Consider the following 19,263-nt stretch of genomic DNA (forward strand, 5'->3'; position numbering starts at 1 on the left):
AGACCCATGCCATAACATAATAAAAGTTAAAATTGTTGGCAGAGACCTGACACACTCATTACATGTGTATTTCCAAGCTCAGAAAACCAAAGAAAAGACTGAGCCAGTGAAGGCAAGGGAATTTACATATGTATTTCAATTGAACTAGCAACTAATGAAGACAGAAGACTATATATGCATCTCAAGAGAAACCTGTAAAAAGTACAGAAAAGATTTCCTGTACATGACAAGGTCACATTTCTCAAAACAGGCATCCAATATCTAAGATGTTACAAATGTCTCAGTCATTCAGTCTGGAGTTTTGTATGTCTGGAGTTTTGTAAACAGACCATCACCAGTACAAGGTATGGCAAATTTGCCCCATTGATAAACAAATACCCAAAGACAGGTCTGGTAACCAATGTCTCTAAGCATCCTGTTTGACCATTCAAAGTTCATCACCTGTAACTGACCTATAATAGAAGGGGCTGCAGAGAAACATAGTCTTCACACCTAGACAAATCCAAAAACAGGAGACAGACAATTTAACGATTGTAATATGGTGGTCACCCTTTTCCTCCCTGTTTTGTTTGAATCTTAATCGGCCAACTATCAAGGAAAAATGCTTTGAAGCTATACAATTAAACAGTATAACGCAAGACAGACTTGCCAGCAAGGTGTGCGCAGTGCAGGGAAGACCAAGAAGCCATCCTGCCACCCAGCCGATAAGTGTAGGATCCACACTGTGAGGCTGTACAAAAACTGCTTCCTGCCTGCATTGGGTAAAGATCTCTTTGCAGCTAACAGAATACAAGGACTAATAGCTCATTTTATATTGGGAAGGAGGCTTTTTCTGTCATTTAGTTTTCTAACTTGATGGTAGTTATTAAAGCAAGCCTTTATGCTATTCATCAACTGGGTGTTGTCAATTCTCAGAGCACTAGGTTTAAAAACCCATTTTTCAGTGCAACAGACTTCGCCCTCAAAGCAGAAGAATGTCTCACTCACTCCCAGGCAAGTGGTATCCTTGATGTAGTCAGAGAACATGAGATAGGCTGGACAAACAGTACTGTACCAAGGCAGGGCAGGAAGGGAAGGGTTAATGGTCTGTCCTGGAGACGGAGGTTGCAGCCAGTCCCACTCCACCCACCTCCGACCAGCTGGAGGGAGAACATGGTTTTCATGACTGGGCCAGAGGTGCTGTCAAGGGCTCCTGGACTGGAGCAGAAAGGACCTAGAGCAGGGGTTGTCAACTCTCAGGGGTACTTGAGAAGGCCCTAGGGGGTATGTGCAGGCAGGTGGGGATGGGGCGCTGTCACACACCATCCTGCACTGCTGCTGCCTGCCTGGCCAGATGTGGGGGGCAAGAGCTCACATGACCGCTCCACATCCAGCTGTGCGCCACTCCCCCTACCCCTGCCCACTCTGTGTCTGACTGCTGTCAGTATACTGATCGAAAAAGGTTGAAACCCCCTGACCTAGAGGGTAGGCTGAGGAACCAAGCCAGCAGGAATGGGCTATGTTAACTAAACTGCCCCAAACCCAGGATGAGCAGTGACTCAGAGCAATAAGAGCATCTGTGGCTTACAGCAGCTTAGCACAGCCATAAGCCCTGAGAATGGCTCAGCACCGCAGCAGAGGCCGTGCTTCACGCCCCAGCAGGTTGCTCTGTGAACATGGAGCTTGGCAGGGCCTAACTGAGCTCCGCACAGAGAGGGTGCAGGGCTGGCAGAACCCACTGCCCAAGAAGACCAGGAACCAGGGAAGTGGAAGGCAGGGCACAAGGACTGATTGAATAGACGCCTGGAAGGGAACTTGATATCCACAGGGTAGGGATCAAGCCCCTGTCAATGCTCAGGGCTGCCAGCTTGCAGGGGAGCCAGTCTGGCAGCCCCACACACCTTAGGAGTCAGCTGTGATATCTTAGCTGTGAGCTGCTGGCACCTGGCCATTAAGTGGGCCACAGCAAGGAGAGGGAAGGAGCAGAGCATGACCTAGCCCTATCCCTAATTACTCAGACAGGGCCAGCCCATCCTGTTTTACTCCTGAGGCAGCCATGAGAGAGGTTGTCCTTGTGGGGTCACTGGGTACTTCAGGAACCTTTGCTAGGAAAGGAGCTTTGGAGACCTCATGTTACTAAGGTGAAGGGGTGAGCCTTAGATCCTACCTCTGCTCCTTCAGCTCCCCACCCCACCAGAGGTGATTGAGAACACTTCCTCCCAGCTCTGGCCCCTGCCAGCACCAGAAGGCTGGGACGCACTGAAAGCCAGGTCACATGGCACCAGCCTTGGCACATCAGCCAGGAGCCTGCCTGGCTTCCCCCTCCTTGTGCCAATGTCCTTCCCATCACTAAACCATCTTCCCTCAGCCCTGGTATTCACCAGGGTCTCTAGTGACTGCCCAGGATCAGCTAGCTTCCCTCCCCTGTCCTGCAGCCCAGTTGGGGTAATGCCTACCTAATGCAGCACAAACCTCTTGACATAGCAAGTGCCACTGATAGTGGCTCTTCCATGCATATGCCAGACAGCACTGATGCAGTTGCCCATCAAGTTAGGCCTGTCACCTCCCCCAGTTCCTCTGGCTCCTGTGCTGATGGCAGCTGAGAGCTGGATGTCTCCCAGTGCCTCTCTTTTGCAGGTAGCATGACTGAGAACTTAGTCTCCCAAAGCTAACCCAGCCATGCATGAGCAGAGCCACCTTCAGCCTTAGATCCTGCTTTCTGCTTTTCCAGGGTCGTGGTCTGGCTTCAAGCAACTGTGACTTGTCATTGCAGAAGGGCTGGAGAGCCTTTTCCATGGAGAAATCTGAGCACAGCTCCAGGGAACAGGGCATGGAGAGCCAGCGTGTCAGCTGCACACATCCAGGGCTGTATGCACAAGCACCCTTCTGCAGCAGGACAGCCAAGGTCTTGCTGAGGCCAAAGGTGGGCTAGAGGTAGGGGTGCACCAATAGAGATCTTGGGGGCTGATACCGATAACCAATTTTTAAGGAGGTATATTGGCCGATACCAATCCGAATTCTGATACGCGGCCCTGCAGCTTGGAGAGCTGCATGCAGCTGGTAAGACTGTTGTGGTGTAAGGGGATGGAGGAGGGAAGGGGCATGGGGAGGCATATCAAGGCCCCTGTGGTGAGGGAGAAGTGGGGCTGGGGCAGGGGCTGGGGCACCGGACGGAGCCATAGCTCATCGGGGGTCATGGATAGGGGGCAAGGCTTCTGTTGTTGCATGCACCCTGGGAGGGCATGGAGGGGGGGTTCCCCTTGATCCGCATGAGGCATGGGCAGGATGGGCTGCAGATGTGAGCTGGGGCTGGGGCTGCATCAGGCTCTTTCTGGCAAATGGGGGTTGGGCCAGGGCTGTGCTCAGTGGCAGGGGGCCCCCCGTGTCTCCCCGGATGAGCCACAGCTCCGTCCGGTGCCCCACCCCAGCTGGGCAGCACTTGCCCCAACCCCACTTCCTCCCACACTGCAGGGGCCTTGATTTGCACCCCCCCCCACCACTACCACAACAGATTTACCAGCTGCACGCAGCTCTCCAAGCTGCTGGGCTGCACTCCTCATTGCCTACGTGCTGCACTGTGACTGCACGCATGCACGGGCATTTATCAGACAAATTATTGGCCACATCAGGCCAATTTCCAATACAGTCAATTTTCTTTATATCTGTACTAATCCCATATCAGACTGATGTATTGGTTCACCTCTAGTGAGAGGGCCTAGTCATGATGTCCCCCAGACATGCAGGCACAAGAGATAATGCCAGTTTTCCTGACACGGCTAATACCATCTTGGACACTTTGGAATCTGCCTCATGACTGTGTTGCAGGGCATTACAGATCACCAGATGCCAGTAATGAACGGTCATTGCTGGGGACAGGTTACAAGCACAAAGCACAAGGGCTCATAAGGAAACACAAGCCACAAATGCTAGCAATGTTCCCTCCCAACCCTGATCGTAGCAGCCCACAGTTGGGCCCTCAAGGTGCAGGACTTGGGCAGTGCTAAGGGACGGGCTGTATTTTTAGAGCTTCCTGATGGGGAGGGCATGGACAGAGACACCTGTCTTTGCAGAATTCCCTGACCTCATGCACTCACCTGCTCATGGTGCCCACTGTGTTCATAGGGCATCCACTGTTACAGCCACTGCCAGGATGATTTTCTTGCCCATGTTGTCCACTCCCTCAGACCGATGCCCGCACAAAGTCTTTCCCATATAAAACAAATTGGTGGCAAAGGGTCATAGCATAATGCCACAGCTTGCCCTGGCATATGTGCCCCAGGGAGGGCACCAGGAGGGATAGCTCCTTGCCCTTGGCTCTCCCTAGCATGGGTCCAGACCCAGACCTTACAGGCAGGCTAGGACTGTTTGCCTGGGGAGGGAAGGTCACAGTGCCTGATTCAGCAGGAAGAGAGTGATTACTTAGCTCCATCTGTCCTCAGGACCTGGGTGGGGTCCAGCTCCACCCCAAGGCAGGTGATGCCATCTTCAGTAAGCCAGGCAGGTTAGGACTTCAGAGCAGCAGGACTTAGGCATGCCAGAAGAGCTGGTTGGGAAGTGATGGTGGGGGAGGCCCAGCTAACACTGCACTGCTGGACTGTCCCCCTCTGGGCCTGCCAGACTTTCAAGCTAACTCGTATCAACCCTGGCTGCTAACACAAAGTTGTCTTGGTCACACACATTCCTGCTGTGCCTGGGGCTGATTGCAGTGGAAAGAGAAATCCCTGCTTGGCAATAGCTCCTAGATCCTCAGGCAGACCCAGACTGCAGCAGCCTGAGGGACAATCCTACAGGCCCAGCTATACTGGGGGGCACAGCCCAGCTCCTTTGCTTACCAGCAACACTGAATATGCCATCACTAGGAAATCAAGGCTTGGTTCTCCCTGTGTCCAAAAGCCAGGGTCATGCTGCCCTCCCAACCCACCAGCTTCTTTCATTCACGACAGGGAGAAGATCAAGGCCTCACATCACTTTTCTGTGAGTGTGGAGCTTTGTGTGGCCTAACTGAGCCAGCACAGAGAGGGTGCAGGGCTGGCAGAACCCACTGCCCAAGAAGACCAGGAACCAGGGGAGTGGAAGGCAGGGCACAAGGACTGATTGAGTAGATGCCTGGAAGGGAACTTGATACCTGCAGGGTAGAGACCAAGCCTTTGGCAATGCTCAGGGCTGCCAGTTTGCAGGGGACCCAGTCTGGCAGCCCTACATATCTCAGGAATCATCTGTGATACCCTGGCTGCAGGCTGCTGGCACCTGGCCACTGAGTGGGCCACAGCAAGGAGAGGGAGGGACCAGAACATGACCTAGCCCTGTCCCTAATTACTCAGACAAGGCCATCACATCCTGTTGAGGCAGCCCCGAGAGAGGCTGTCCTTGTGGGGGCACTAGGTACTTCAGGAACCTTTGCTAGGAAAGGAGCTTTGGAAATCTGATGCTAGTAAGGTGAATGGGTGAGCAGAGTATGATCCAGCCCTGCCCCTGGTTACTCAGACAAGGCTGGTCAGTCCAGTTCCACCTGCTGTTATTTGGAGGCAGCCAAAACTGTGAGCCACACCTTTGGGAGGCAGCATGCCTGACTGCCTACAGTCTCGTCCCTGCCCTAGGGTCTGGCTTGGCGTAAAGCCAAGAGCTTCACAATGGGACCAGCAGTCTGTCCCCAGGAGACAGAAAAATCAAAGGAAGCATCAGAAGGCAGCAGCGTGCCCTGGTTTTGGGGGGTGTGAGGCTGTCAGCTGGCTTCCCAGGGGCTCTACTTGAGCATCAAGCAACCTCTTCCCTGGTGGCCCAGACCCACAACTCTCTGCAAAGGAGGACGCAGTCTGTACTGCAGAGGGGCTCTGCAGGGAGGAAGGTGGTACAGGGTGATGCTGTATTTGGGGTGAGGGGCAAGCACGCCATCCCTTCTAGCCCAACAATTGTCCAAGTCTGCAGCCTGCACAGCAGGCACAATGTTCCCAGCTGGCCCTCATGCTCCCTCCCATCAGAAAATTGCTCTACATCTTCCAGCTCTTAGAGGTTTCTAGATGGGAAGAGGCATTCTCTACAGCCTAAGGGGGCACAGGCAGGCAGAAGACACTGGGAGCCACACACAGGTGTGTATGCCATCATGGGAACTCTTATCCTAGGCAGGGGGAGCATCTGACACAGGGACACCCCACGGCCAGCCCCAAAACCAGAACTGCTCAGTGGCTGCAATATACACCTAGCCTTACTAGCAAAATGAGCCACCACTCTCCTAGCTCCTGTCAAGCACTTTTTCCCAGCATGTCTCTACTTTACTTTCTCCCCATTTAAATAGCTGGGGACACTGAGGCACAGGGAGAGGAGGCAACTTGTGCAGGGTCACCCAGTGGGTCAGGGACACAGCTGAAAACAGCTGCTAAGTCACAAACAAGAGGTAAGACTGTTTCCTAACATAAGGAGCAAGCTTGTGGAAATTCAGAGACAGCTTGGCTTCTGTGGTGGATCACACTGCCCTGACTGAATGGAGAGAGGCACCACACAGATCTAGCCCTTGTCTGACTTAGGCCACACACAAGGGCCAAGGCTCTCATATCCCTTCTGCTCTGTCGAGTGTGTCAAAATGGTGCAGCACATGGGTACTGAGTAGGCCAGCAGAATATGTGTACACAGCTCACGATGTACACAGTTCCTCACAGCCCAAGTTGTATTCCAGAGCCAGAGTGGTACCTGGGCCAGTTCAAGGATGTACAGAAGAGAGGCAAGCTGGCACAGCAGCACACTTGGGCCCTCCATAGCAGCCCCATTCTGCACATCCAGTGCTGCTTTCTTTGCTAGCCCTGCCTCTCTCCTCTCGTGTAGGGAAATTAGATGAGAGAGCAACAGCACCGGCATCCTGCAGGCTGGGTTAGCTGCCCAGGGTGCAGCCCCTGTCAACAGGATGTTCCTGGGCCCTCCCCGAGGCAAGCCCCTTTGCCAGCTACCCACTCAGTCCTATCCCTGCAGCATATTTCTATGCCCATCTCACAGCCTGGGGCTCAGGTGAGGCAGTGGTTCTTGTTGGTCACCTGCCAAGGTGTCAGACCCACCCTGCTTTCTCACAACATACAGAGGGAATCCTGAAGGCCTTTGCAAAGGACTGCTCAGGAGGCTGCCACGGCAATGAGAACTAGGATTAAACCAAGCAGAGCTGACAGCTGCTTTAGGGACAGTGCTGCTGCCCCTTAGTCCAGCAGCCTCTGATTCTTTCACTTAGTCTCCAGATATGACCCACCTCTGGGGGGCCTACCCCACTGTGATGTGCTCAGGGATGAAAGAGGTACAGTGCGGCTGCAGCTTTGTAACATCTCACATGGCCACGTCCAGCAACCTCTGCTTATGATGCATGGCTTGGTAGGGAACGCTGCCATGGAGCAGTGCTGCTTCCCTGACAGATACTGGGTGTCTCTCCAGTGGATGTTATCAGGGTGAAGTGGGGAGAAAGGGTCTGATCTCAAAGCCATAGCCATTCCCATGGCCGGTTTAGATATAAAGTCCTGGGGCTGCTAAAAGTAGATGCTGTGCTAGAGAGCCCATGGAAGCCCTGCCAAGCACGCTCCTGTCTCCTCTGGGCATGCAGGTGCAAGATGCTGTTTAACCTTCAGTGGGGCTTTGCAAGCCACTGTTTTAAAGGCCATTTCCATGTCCCTAATGTACTTCAGAGGGCTCAGGAGTGTGCCTTGCACATGCTTTGTTCCACATGCAGGGATGCTGGCGGAGGAAAAGGGGAGAGTATATCTTTCTCTGAAGCATCAGGGCCCCCTGCTGGAGCCAGGATACTGGACTGGATGGCCCAAGTGGATGTGGGAAATCTCATGTTACCCTACGAAATCCGAGAGGCCTGTTAATCCAGCTAGAGTTGGTGTTTAATTTTAAATGAGCAGCCGTAACATGCTGTTGGCTTCCTTCCCAGACACCTCCTCACACAGGGCAGCCCTTCAGAAGCCTTCCCTTCACCCCCAGCCCTGACCCAGCTCACTGTGGTCCCCCTTCTTCCTGGGCCAGCTAAGCTAGCCCAGTCACACCCTGGTCCCCAGAGCACAGGGAACTCTTTCCTGCCATTGCAGGGTTCTGGCCAACACCACTGAAAGACAAGCACCCTCAGCTCCCAAACCTGGCCAGCTGCAGGGCCTGGTGCTCAGAGGAGCTCACCAAGCCCACAGGGCTGCAGGCTGTTTGAAAGGATGTTGTTGTCAACACTCCTGGAATGCAAGGCTTTGGTTTCAAAGGTTGATATCTCCCAGCAATGCTTAACAAGCTCCACTTTGCCTAAATGTAAGTTTTCACTGGTACCAAGTGGCAGGTATGGGTCCTACTCTACATTTGGATTCAACAAGCCCACACAGAGCTCCCAGTCCCTGCTCATGCCACACACATCTTATAACTAGGAACCTCAAGAGGAAGAGATGCCCAGGCACTGCTAGCTCATTCGCCTCACACCTTGTGCACAGACTGTGGATCAGTTGAGGATCTAGTCATGGGACTGAGGCTCAGGGGACAGAGTAAAACAGGTACCTAGATAAAGCACACATTTAATTCCCCAGGGCCTCCACCAGTGCCTGCCTGCAGCCTACCTTTCCCTCAAACTTTGCCTGCTCTCCTGCTCCTACTGCTCCGTACGGGGCACCGAAATGGAGAAGGGGCCCCTAATCTGGGGTGATAAGGAACAAGAGTGCTATAAAAGTGGAATAGAGCACGACTAATCAGCGCCTTTATTTACCTAAGATACAGGCAGGGGAAAAAACTAAACACACAGCTTTTAAGAGAACAAAGAGACAATATATTATTTTCAGCTTGACATTTTTGTGGTTACCCAGCAGTGGGGGAGGGGAGCGCGTACTGTGATTCTGCATCAGGATTTTATTCGGAGCTCTTTGAGGAAATCCAGAGAGAAATGGCTGCCATAGCAGTGACTTCCTGTCCCAAAACTGCCATTGTCAAGACCCTATGTCCTAACCCAAAGTATGGCTAACCCAAAGTACCTGGATTATGTATCACCGACTTCTCAAGTTCTCCCTCCCCCCAACCCTTGGCAGACAGGGAACACTGGTTATTTACTGTGATTTTACAGTAAGAAAGCATAAACTTCTTATGCCCCTCATTTTCAGTTTGCCACAGACACTTGCCATCTTGAACAGCACTGGAGGACTGTTGATGGCAAGCTTGCCATTCTGGGCTGTGGGGTCCAGAGGTGCAGGGGAATCAGGTTAGTTTTTTGACACTCCTGGTAGTGGGAAAAAGGAGTGAAGCTCTCCTCTCCCTCTCCTTTTTTGGCAGGGACAGAGGTAACTTAACATTTGCGGGGAGTGGAGGGAAAGTATTTGCATTCCTTGCTACCCCATTCAAGCAAACCTTTATGGCAGGGGTTCTCAAACTTTGTGATACTGTGACCCCAAGTGCTGGATGGTGGCAGCAGGGGACAGGGAGCTCTCACGTGGCAGCTGTTGCCACCATCCACCACTCTGCACCACCACTGCACACTGCTTCCCCACTCGGCCGTGCATACCCCCTGGGAAATTTGCAGTCCCCTTTTAAGTTGCTCATGACCCCCCGAAGGGTCATGACCCACAGTTTGAGAACCCCTGCTTTATGGCAATGAACAGCTCTAGGTCACCCACGCTCAGTACATGCCTCTGCCTGTATCCATCATCAGGAGGGATGCATTTGACATGTGCTGCTGAAATGACTGCTGGGACAGTGTTAAGGGGCTGGCAATTCAAGAACAATTCAAGCACTCCACCGAAATGATTGAAGTGGGACACATTTTTGTCAAAGCTTTCGTTTCAGGCTGTCTGCAGACTCAGGCAGACATAGCTACATCTGCTACACCCAGTTCACAGTTTTAAGGTATACCTTCTTCCCCGCCATAAGGTCTACAGACAATGAAAGCTTAGATTCTGGAGCTTGGCTATGCCATACATACATAAAGGGCCTTTTATTGGTAATTTATGCCTCTGAATAATCAGGCTACATCAAGACCATGCTGCAAGGCACAACTCACCTGTCTCTGGGTTCCACCCCAAAGGTGCCTACATGTCCACAGTGGGGCAAATGACTTGCTCATAAAAAAAAATCAAAACTCAGCCTTTCCCTCCCAACAATGTGGGGATTCTGCAAGATGAATAACATTTTAGCTCAACAGCAGACAGACGTCAAAGCAAAGCCCTAGCATGAGAATTCTTCCCCCTTTAAAAAAGAGTCTTGACACGAAAACTAGAGGCAATGGAGTAGCAAGCTGGGAGCCTACTCCTTCTGTCAAGCCAAGCCTCAATTAAAGCAGCATAGTGACAGGGGAAAGGGATGTGTGTGTGCATGAGAGGTGGGGAACAGGCCCCAACCAGGAGCTTGTGGGAGTTTGACAGGTCACAAGGAATCTTGGGCATCAGTCTGTGTTTTTAACACTGCATCATAAGTTTGCTGGCTTTGCTTGGCTGCACATACTATGTCATGAACCAGACAGCTGCGCACATAAATTATGCTTGCCAAGGGCACAGGAGTGATGCTGTCAGGCACATCTGTGGCAATACACCTATGCAGGAGGTGCCAGGTTCGCTTGCCCTGTTCAGAGGAGATGCTACAGTACGCCAGACCATGGACATGCTCATGAGGTTCTGAACACCCTTCCTAGGCACTACTGCTACCAGTATGACTCGGGGCTGGGGTCTCATCTCCCCCCAGGATGCTGGGGATTCAGTGGCCACTCAGCTCTGGGCACAGCTACAGGGCTTTTCCCTGAACCATCAGTGGGAGCAACAGAGAGCTGTCAGGGCCGAAGGCAGCAACAAAATTCCTGCTGCAGCCACAAAATGTTCCTCACATACAGGGAGGCTTGTGACCCAAGGTGCCACACTGCTGAGGTTCTCATTGTGGTGAGGAGGAGTGGCGCTAAGCAAACAGCAGGCCCGTGGGGTGGTTGGGAACTTTTGGCTCTGCAAAGGGTGTATTCCCCTCCCGCTTCAGTAACTATTAGCATGACCAGCTATACAAACACTGCCAGCACTAATCCAGCAGGTGTGGGTGCTGGGGGCAGGTAGTGCCATGGCTGCGGCAGGTTGTGGCAGCCTGCCACGTATCAGCTGGCACTTCCCAGGTACGCAGCTTAATTTCCTCATGCAAAATGGGTCATTATTTGTATGACTCCCCCCAGCCTCATTCACAGCCTTGGACACCACCAGCTCTGTCTGCAGTAAAGCAGAGGAGGGGAAGGCTGGCAGGCTCTGGGTAGGAGTGACTGGGTGGAAGGGTGTTCACCGCCCCCATTACCATATCTTGGCCTGTTCTGCAGGGGGCTGACTATGGTGGTGAGGGGAGGGGGTGTGCAGGCCCAGCAACCACTCTGGCTCCCTTGAACCTGCTAACAAGCTGGCGAGTTAGTCACCAAACCCAGTGAGCTGTGTGACGTGGACACCTGTTCCCTGCATGCCACAAGAGGGCCGTGTGCTCAGCCCACTGATGCTCTGGACGTCCAGATGGGACAATTCCTCCTTGTCACCCTCCTGGGCTGCGAATCCCCCATCCCATTGGTCACCAAGCTCAGCATGCTCAGGAGTCAACACGTTGCACAGTGACACTGGCCCACACTGAGCCCTCTCCCTGCTGCCCATGCCAGCCCCAGATGTGACCCCAACCCTCACCCCAGGCCTGTCCCAACTACCCCCTGCCCTGGGAACAGCACACACACAGACTGTACCGAGGGGAAGAAGGCCCCATGGACTCACTGTGATCTCTGCCACCAACCTGAACAGGGTCAGGCACTCATTTCCAGACAACAAACAGGGACCCATGGCCTGTCAGCTGTAGTCAGCATCTCAGTGCTAAGGGTCCCATGGCACATCTTCACAGCACCCCCATGCCCAGTTTTTGCTCCTTTAGTACTTCAGTAAACCCCATGGGGAAAGACATCAAAGACCACTACTGCCAACAGGCAGGAGACACAAGCTCCCATGACCCAAGATCCCAACGAGCCCTCAACTGGGGGTGAAGCAAAAGCACCAGACATGAGTCACTGCACCTGATACTTCCTAGCTACCACCAGCTCCATCAATCCCATGGCACCTCTTGCTCCTGGCTTGAGAGCATGCCTGCTGCAGCCCAGGGTACAGCACAGCCCACAGCAGAGATCTTACTGCATCCCTACCTCTGCAGAGATCCCAGCATTGGAGACAAGGTGGATCAGCATTCTGGGCTCCTGTTTGGGGGCCAGGCCTGAGGGGACACAGGGATCCCTTTTCCCAGAAGATGAGGGGAAATCAGGGCCTCAGGGTTCTCTGAGACTGGGCACAGGAGGGTGGGAGGGGCAGCACTGCTCAGCACCTTCCAAGCAGGTAACAGATGTCTCCCAGCTTCCTGGCTGAGTCCTCTTTGGCTTTAACTTGGTGGTGTCACACTGCCATGGGGCAGACAGGTAGGGTTTCCACCGGGCTGCAGCGCATGGCACAGTGTTGGGCAGGGCAGCAAGCCCCTGTGCCTGCTTACTCCAGCAGAGCCATTGTCTGCGCCCGCAGACGATGGAATGTGCTGCCTGTGCCCAAAAGGAGTTAAGGGAAATTAAAGCCAGTTTTCCTCCACTTTCCCCATGCCTCCTCCAGGCTGTGTCAAGTCCTGCAGCCAATCAGAGGGCCAGCCCAAGATGGAGGGCTCAGGGTGCCACCCACTCGCTGCCCAGCTCCTCCTACTTTCCTCTAAAGGCAACAACTTAGACTAGCCTCTGGTTAAAAAACTTGCAGTTGTCCCAGGGCTGGCTGATCTGCAGAGGGAGACGGAGGGACAGGCACAGCAGCTCCTGCTGCTCCCACAGCCGGGCTCAGGGTGGATCTTTGCTTTTTCCACCTTCAGAATCCATCCCACCCCGCACGGGGCGATGGGGCCAGATTCCCCCTCTACCCGGCTATAGACACGACGCTTGCCCCTCCAGCACTCCCCAGCTACGTTGCAGCACAGCCAACCTCCTGCGCGCCCACTCCCGGCACTTGGTAAGTCCCAGCCTAGCTTTGTTCTACGCTGACTTTGTCTTGTGCACTGAGTTTGCCTGGTATTCCCTGGCTTTTCTGCCCTGGCACCCTAGAGAGGACAGGGTCACCAATGCCTTGGGGAAGGGGCATGCACTGTCAATGGATGGGGCAGCACTCAGGGGAAGTAAACGGATAGTGGACATAAGCCTATGGTGGACCAGCGATCATTGCTTCCAAGATGTTTGCTTTAGGAATCAAACCTCTCCTCAGGACAAGGGGGCTGCTGCCTGTTTGCTTCACCTGTGTCCAGAGAAAATGTGCAGGTAGACAACTGGCCCAGCACAGAGGTGCCTGTCCAAAGGGCATTTCAGTCGAGCAGCCAGAGACAGAGCCAGCTGCCTGGATGGTGGAAGATGTTTGCCTACATGTGTGCTTTACTCTATTTATTCCTTCCCAGTCCATTCTTTCCCCAAGGGTGCCCCTTGTCCCCTAGCTAGCTCTGCTCCTCAGGGAAGCAATCCCATCCCAAGCTGGCTTGAAGTACTGCATTCACCTGGGACACAGGCTGGGCCGCGCCTCTGGCCAGGAGGGGCTGCTATGCTTCCCCAGCTGTCACAGCTCTGCTGTCGGAGGTGTACTTTGCAAAGAGGAAAGTTGCCCCACTTGCAGGCTTGGCACAAAAAGTTCCTGCTCCATGCTTGGCCAATTCAGACCTGCATAGGACTGTAGCCCCCAGGGCACTGGAATTAAGGAGGAGTTGGGGGGAAAGTGCCACTGCAATGCAGAGGGGAAGGGTCGCACACATCGGCTCCCCCTCTCCACCTGGATTCCACAGGCAAACCAGCCCTTTGTCTTTCAGGAGGGAAAAGTCTGGCACTTTATTCCAAGCTAAAAAACTCCCACCTCTTAACTCCTCCCCTCCCCACACAGACCCTCTTGCTCTGTACTTATCACACTCCTGATCTGATTTACAAGTGACTTGTAAAGCTTAATGTACTGTGAAACCCTGATAAGATCCGACTGCTGTAACCAAAGCCACAGAGTCTTCTGGAGCAGGGGGAGCAGACTTTCCACTGGGCTGGGCTCTGCTCCCCTCCAATTATTAACTAGAAACAATTACAAATTGGTCAGCTAATCCCCCACCCCCCAGCCCTCCTTCCACCTCACAGTAAAACTCGCTGCACCCAGGCACCCTGCAGAAACAGCCACTTGGTTGCCATGGGCTGAGAACAGGACACTGGCAACTGCCAGATGCCCTGTATGGCTAGAACAGTGGGCACGGACCAGCTCCCACCCTGGGTAGCAGCACAGCAACTCCTGCCCCTGACCTCATGGCGTAAGGCGCATCATGGAGGGCACAAAGGACACATGTCAGGTTCCCCTAGGAAGGGGGCAGGAGGTAACAGGAGGAAACAGCATCCCCCTCACCCCCCACTTTAGGGGAGCCCAATTCCACAAAGCTTTTGGTGCCAAACTCATTTGGTAAACTGGGCCCCCCAAGTGCTGAGCCTGGGGGTGCAGTGGGATGAGGGGGGAGTAGGCCTCAGACTGATGGGTGCCAACCTCAGCAGCAGTTGGACAGGGAGAGGAAGGTCCCAGGTATTGCCCTCTATGCACCTGTGTGCCTCGCTGGCATTATCTCCCATGGGGGTATGGATGCTTATGATGAGACAGGGAATGGAGCAAGCCAGGATCCAAAGTATGAGGGTCCACCCTGGGGGTATTAGCTGTGGCACAGAGGGTGGGGATGCCAGCTCAGGTGCCCACAGCCGGCAGTCTGGATGCATGGGTAACGCTACCACAATGTGCTGTGTTAGCATGAATGAAAAGACAGCTAGGACTTCAGACTCCTCAACCAGAGCAGAAGGACTTGTGGGGAGGTTGGGGGCTGTGTTGAATAAACAGTGTGCAGTGGTAAAGGGCTGTAGTCCTGCCTGCCTGCCCCAGGTGCTGGGGGACGGGCAGGCTCGACCCTAGCTGCCTGGTGAAGTTTATTTTCTTCTCCCTTTTGTTAGTGGGATAAGGGAGGTTCTGTAAATAGAGTGTCACATACAGGAAGGGGGTTCTGTTAATAAGCAGCCTGGCTGGAAGCCCTCCAGAGCTCTATCCGGCTTGGCCGGCATGAGGAGTGAGCAGGGCTGAAGCAATGTGCTGCCTCACACGCTGCTGGGGTCTCCTCTGCCTGCAGCCCTTGGAGCTGCTATTGCTCACCTCTGCCAAGGAGGCCTGGGAGCACAGGGCTATTGCTGCCTGGCCGGGAGCATGGAGACAGGCTGGACGTGTCCCAGAGTTGAACCAGAAGTGTCATGGGGGAATGGGAGCTCAAAGGGAGATGCCAGCTTCTAACAAGCCAAAGATGCTGGTAACCTTAGCACTGGGACTGTGTATGCTAGTACACTGCTGTGCTTGGCATCATGGCAGTTCACCCCTGACAGCTGTCAGCAGCAGCTCTCTGGGAATGGGCCCATGGGGTGGAAAGATCCCTAAGGAGATCCCTACTCTCTGCTGCTGTCAAAGCTAGATACAGGACAACCTTCACCTTGTGCACCTGCCACTGGGGAGGGAAGGAGCTAGGTATACTGGCCACCCACAAGCCCAGGGCCACCCAGAGCTATTCACATACACTGTAAGAGCAGCATTCCCAGTGTGTTGCCCCCCTCAGCAGCAGCAGGTTTTTGGGGCTCCTCACATTCCTCCCTGCAGCCCTACACCCTGGCTTGCCCTTGCTCTGTAACCTACAGCAGGGGCCTCTACTTGTCACACATGCCCTGTGAACCTTCACTGCTGCAAAAGAAGAGTACAGCAACCAATGCTGAAGAGTCTGGGCTTCATCTGGGACCCTAAGAAGCCCAAATGCTTCTGGCTGAGCAGGACAATGGAACCTAGGGAAGGGCAGGCTCTAGAGATCAGGAACATATGGGCACACATGCTCCCAGGTATGCTCCCTATATGCCCAAGGTCTGGAGCCTGCATGTACTGCAGGCATATGGGTCAAGTCCCAGGGCAAAGCCCAGGATTCTGCAGCACCCAGAGGTCAGTCTGCAGCAGCAGGTTTTTTATGTGGTTTTTTTTGTTTTTTTAAATTTGTATCTGAGGCCAAATTAGCCAAAACTAATTCCAAATCTAAGAGTCCAGAACCACAAGTGGCCCTACTACAGGCAAACATACTCCACCCACACCTGCGGCTTCAAAACCTTTGGCGGGCATCCTACTTGCAGGCCCAAGCCAAGAGGCTTAGATGCCCCCAAGTTTTGCTTGCTAGCCATAAAGCCCTCAGAGCAAGCAAGGGAGGAGACTCCCATTTCCATAAACTGGGCTTAAAGCCACTACACCTCAGCAGGTACTGAACCACGCCAGAAGATCAGTTCTTGTGCGGTGTGGTTCAGGAAAACTACCTTCATGGATACAGATACATGGCATTTCCCCTGCCAGGTTAAAAAGCGACTATGCTTGATCTAAGTCTTCAAGAGTCAATACAGAAGGCTGTGATGGGGGCAGGGTGAGTGGGTGGGTAGGGCTGTGGCTCTGTTACTCCTTTTCCCAGCAAATTCACTGACTTTCTGCCTTTTTCTTTGTTCCTGTGAGCCATGGACTCCTGTGTAAGTACAGCATAGAAGGGGTGGACTAAGATCAAGGTCTGTTGTCCAGACCGAGATGGACTTGAATGGCATTGTGTAGTGGAGGGTGCACCCCTGTCCAATGCACTGTTGACAGGACACCCTATGAGTCTTGTAATTAGCTTCCCAGTGGCCAGCTTCTAGTAGGAAAATCTCAGCTACACACCTACTTTATGGACATGGGAAACTCCTCCCTAGCTTGTTCCTGTGGCAGCTGGCTAAGGGCAAGTGAGACTTGCGGGGCATCCAAACCCCAAGCCTCCACACTTGGTCCTATATGTAGGATGCCTGCCAATGGATTTGGGAGTATCTAAAGCCCCCAGCTGAAAAGTCTGGGGTGGAGGATACTTGTCGGTTGTACTGCCACATATGGTGTTTGAGTTTTACTCAGTCGAAAGGATTGAGTTTTACTCAGTCGAAAGGATTTCGACTCAGTCGAAAGGATTCAGAACTGATTTGGCTAATTTGATCTGGGACACAAAAAGTTTTCCACAAAAAAACAAAAATTACAGCACAGAAGGAGAGGGGGAGTGCAGCAGTTTGGGCATGTAGGACTTCCGGCACCTGTGTCATATGGAGGTAGTTTGGGTCTGAGGACTTTCTGTATTAGCTAGGTGGTGGCCAGCAATGAAATGGTTAACAGCATTGCTATTAAAAACCATGGCATCAGGAGTCCATGTGCTGGGGGCAAGTGGGGCAGGTCCCTGTCTCAGGCAGACAGCAGGACACGGGCTGCCCACAGGGAAGACACTTCCTTGAGTACAGGACCTAAAACATTCATTTCCCTGCACTTGGCTCTGTGGCAGAGGCTGGACTGCCCACCCCAAAACCCTGGCACACAAGGGGCCCTGGTTCTGAGCAGGGACCACACTGCAGGCCCTACTTTCCCCCTACACCACCTCAGGGACAGCTAGGCCTCATCACAGCCCCCAGCAGGGCAGGGTGAGAGACACAAGTGGCATAAGGGAGAGCAGCTGGCAGGAAAATGCCAAGGAAGCCAGGCACCCTGGGCAGGTTTGGGAGAGAGGGGAACTAAGCTATTGCAAAAAGTTGTGATGCTGACAGGAAGGGGCTTCCTCTCACCCCATCAGGGGAGTGCAACCACTGACAGAGCATCACTTTAAAAAATCCATCCACTCTCCCACTCCCATGTTCAGGTACAGCAGTAGCCCGGTGCTGGAGCGTTGGTGGCCAGCTCAGACTGTCTGAGTCTCTAGCACACGTCCCAGGCTGATACCAGCATTCCAGTTCCAGCCCTGGGGATCTGGCTGGCCTGCTTATTTGGAGGCACACTTCTGCACTGAGCATGCCAGGGCCTTGCCAGGCTGAGGTGGCACAAGACAGTGCTCAGCAGCGAGGAGGCTTCTTTGATGTGACAGCTGGGCTGAGCTGCATGTGGCTATTTCTGGGTGTCTGGTATGGCACGGGGTGGGGCAGTGCTGACACAGGTTGCTGCCAAGGCTTGGAGCAGCTGGCACAGCAGGGGTGGGCTCCTGGGCAGGCTGGGCTGGAAAGTGGGCTGGGGGGTGGGCAGGGCATCTTGTAGTTCAAGGAAGTACTCTCAGAGAGGCTCCATTCCCTGACATTCAGCCCATGCAGCGCTGCAGCCCCTCGCTCACTGCTCCTGCTGTCTGGAGAAGGGGGCCACGTGGCCCAGCCAGCCTGGCTAGTGGGGAGGGCTCCCTAGGCACTTCTCACTAACACCCAAGTGTGGCCCCCTGGCTCCCAGGCCTCCCTACCTCTTGAAGGCAGACAATGCAGACACTCCCAAATCAGCCCCCTGTGCCCACAGGACCCTCTGATCATACAAACACTGGCCGCCCTGCCCTGTGATGGCACTCTGGGTTATGCCGGGGCCAGCTGGCAGCCAGAGCAGGTCTGCTGCTACAGCAGGTGCCACACAACATGGACAGCAACACAATCTGCTCTACTTTGCGTTGTTTGTGGGCCTGAGCCCTGACCTGTCACAAGCGACACATGTCCACACTCCCTAGCTCACTCATCCCTTGGCCTCCCAGTTTAGCCTGCCCCTAGAGATTGCCAAAAGGCAGTTGCAAGGCGGTGCCCTTATGCTTATGACACCAGAGTGTTTAATTACTATTTTTATACTGTGCACAAACCTCCACCATCCTGGCAACTCATCTTGCCCTGACTCCTGCCTGGGCGGGGCTCCCTCACCTGCTGAGCCCTGGCTAAGAACAGCAGCTAGAGTCAGGGGATGGGAATGCAGGCGAGTGCTACAAGGTTGTGCCAGGCAGCACAGAAGGCGGGGGCAGCTCCAGGTGGAAATGCCAGGCCTCCCCTGCACCAGGGTTACACACTGTCTGGGCTCTGTGGAGTTGTTTGACTTTAAAAAAAAACCGCCCTGCTGGTTTTTCTCATCCCCCGCACCTGGAGGGGGGAGTGCACTGTGGGCTGGGGTCAGACGTTCAGGCCTGGAAGGCTGATGTGGAGGGAGGAGCAGGATGGGAGCAGGGGGCAGGCGGCTCAGACAGGCTGCAAAATCCCCTTCTCTGCTAGGAAGACAGACCGAAGCAGTGCTTGGCAGTCAGCTTCAGGGGCTCCACGTGCACCATGGCCTGGGCCCCCACTGGAGGGAATGCAATAAATGGCCTGCACATTCCTCCGGGGCTGCCTCAGAGATTTAATTAAATGGGGAAGGGGGAAGAGGAGAGCAGCAGGAGGAGGGGGGTGGGTTGGGCTCAGGTCAGGCTGAAGGAGAG

The 19,263-nt window shown here is 53.8% G+C and overlaps 2 protein-coding genes across 2 annotated transcripts in view; one reads left to right on the forward strand and one right to left on the reverse strand.

Annotated features, from left to right (window-relative positions):
• The window catches only part of LOC109290688 (coronin-7-like), a 245,643-nt gene that overhangs the window by 33,210 nt on the left and 193,170 nt on the right, over positions 1-19,263 (reverse strand). The window lies entirely within an intron of this gene.
• Positions 12,687-19,263, forward strand: part of VASN (vasorin) — a 43,277-nt gene continuing 36,700 nt past the window's right edge. The window contains exon 1 of the mRNA XM_019507560.1: positions 12,687-12,944. The gene's annotated coding sequence lies outside the window, so the exon portion shown is untranslated. The remainder of the gene's footprint in view (positions 12,945-19,263) is intronic.

Source organism: Gavialis gangeticus, unplaced genomic scaffold, assembly GCF_001723915.1.
Source record: "Gavialis gangeticus isolate Ggan-Ray unplaced genomic scaffold, GavGan_comp1, whole genome shotgun sequence".
Lineage (NCBI taxonomy): Eukaryota > Metazoa > Chordata > Crocodylia > Gavialidae > Gavialis > Gavialis gangeticus.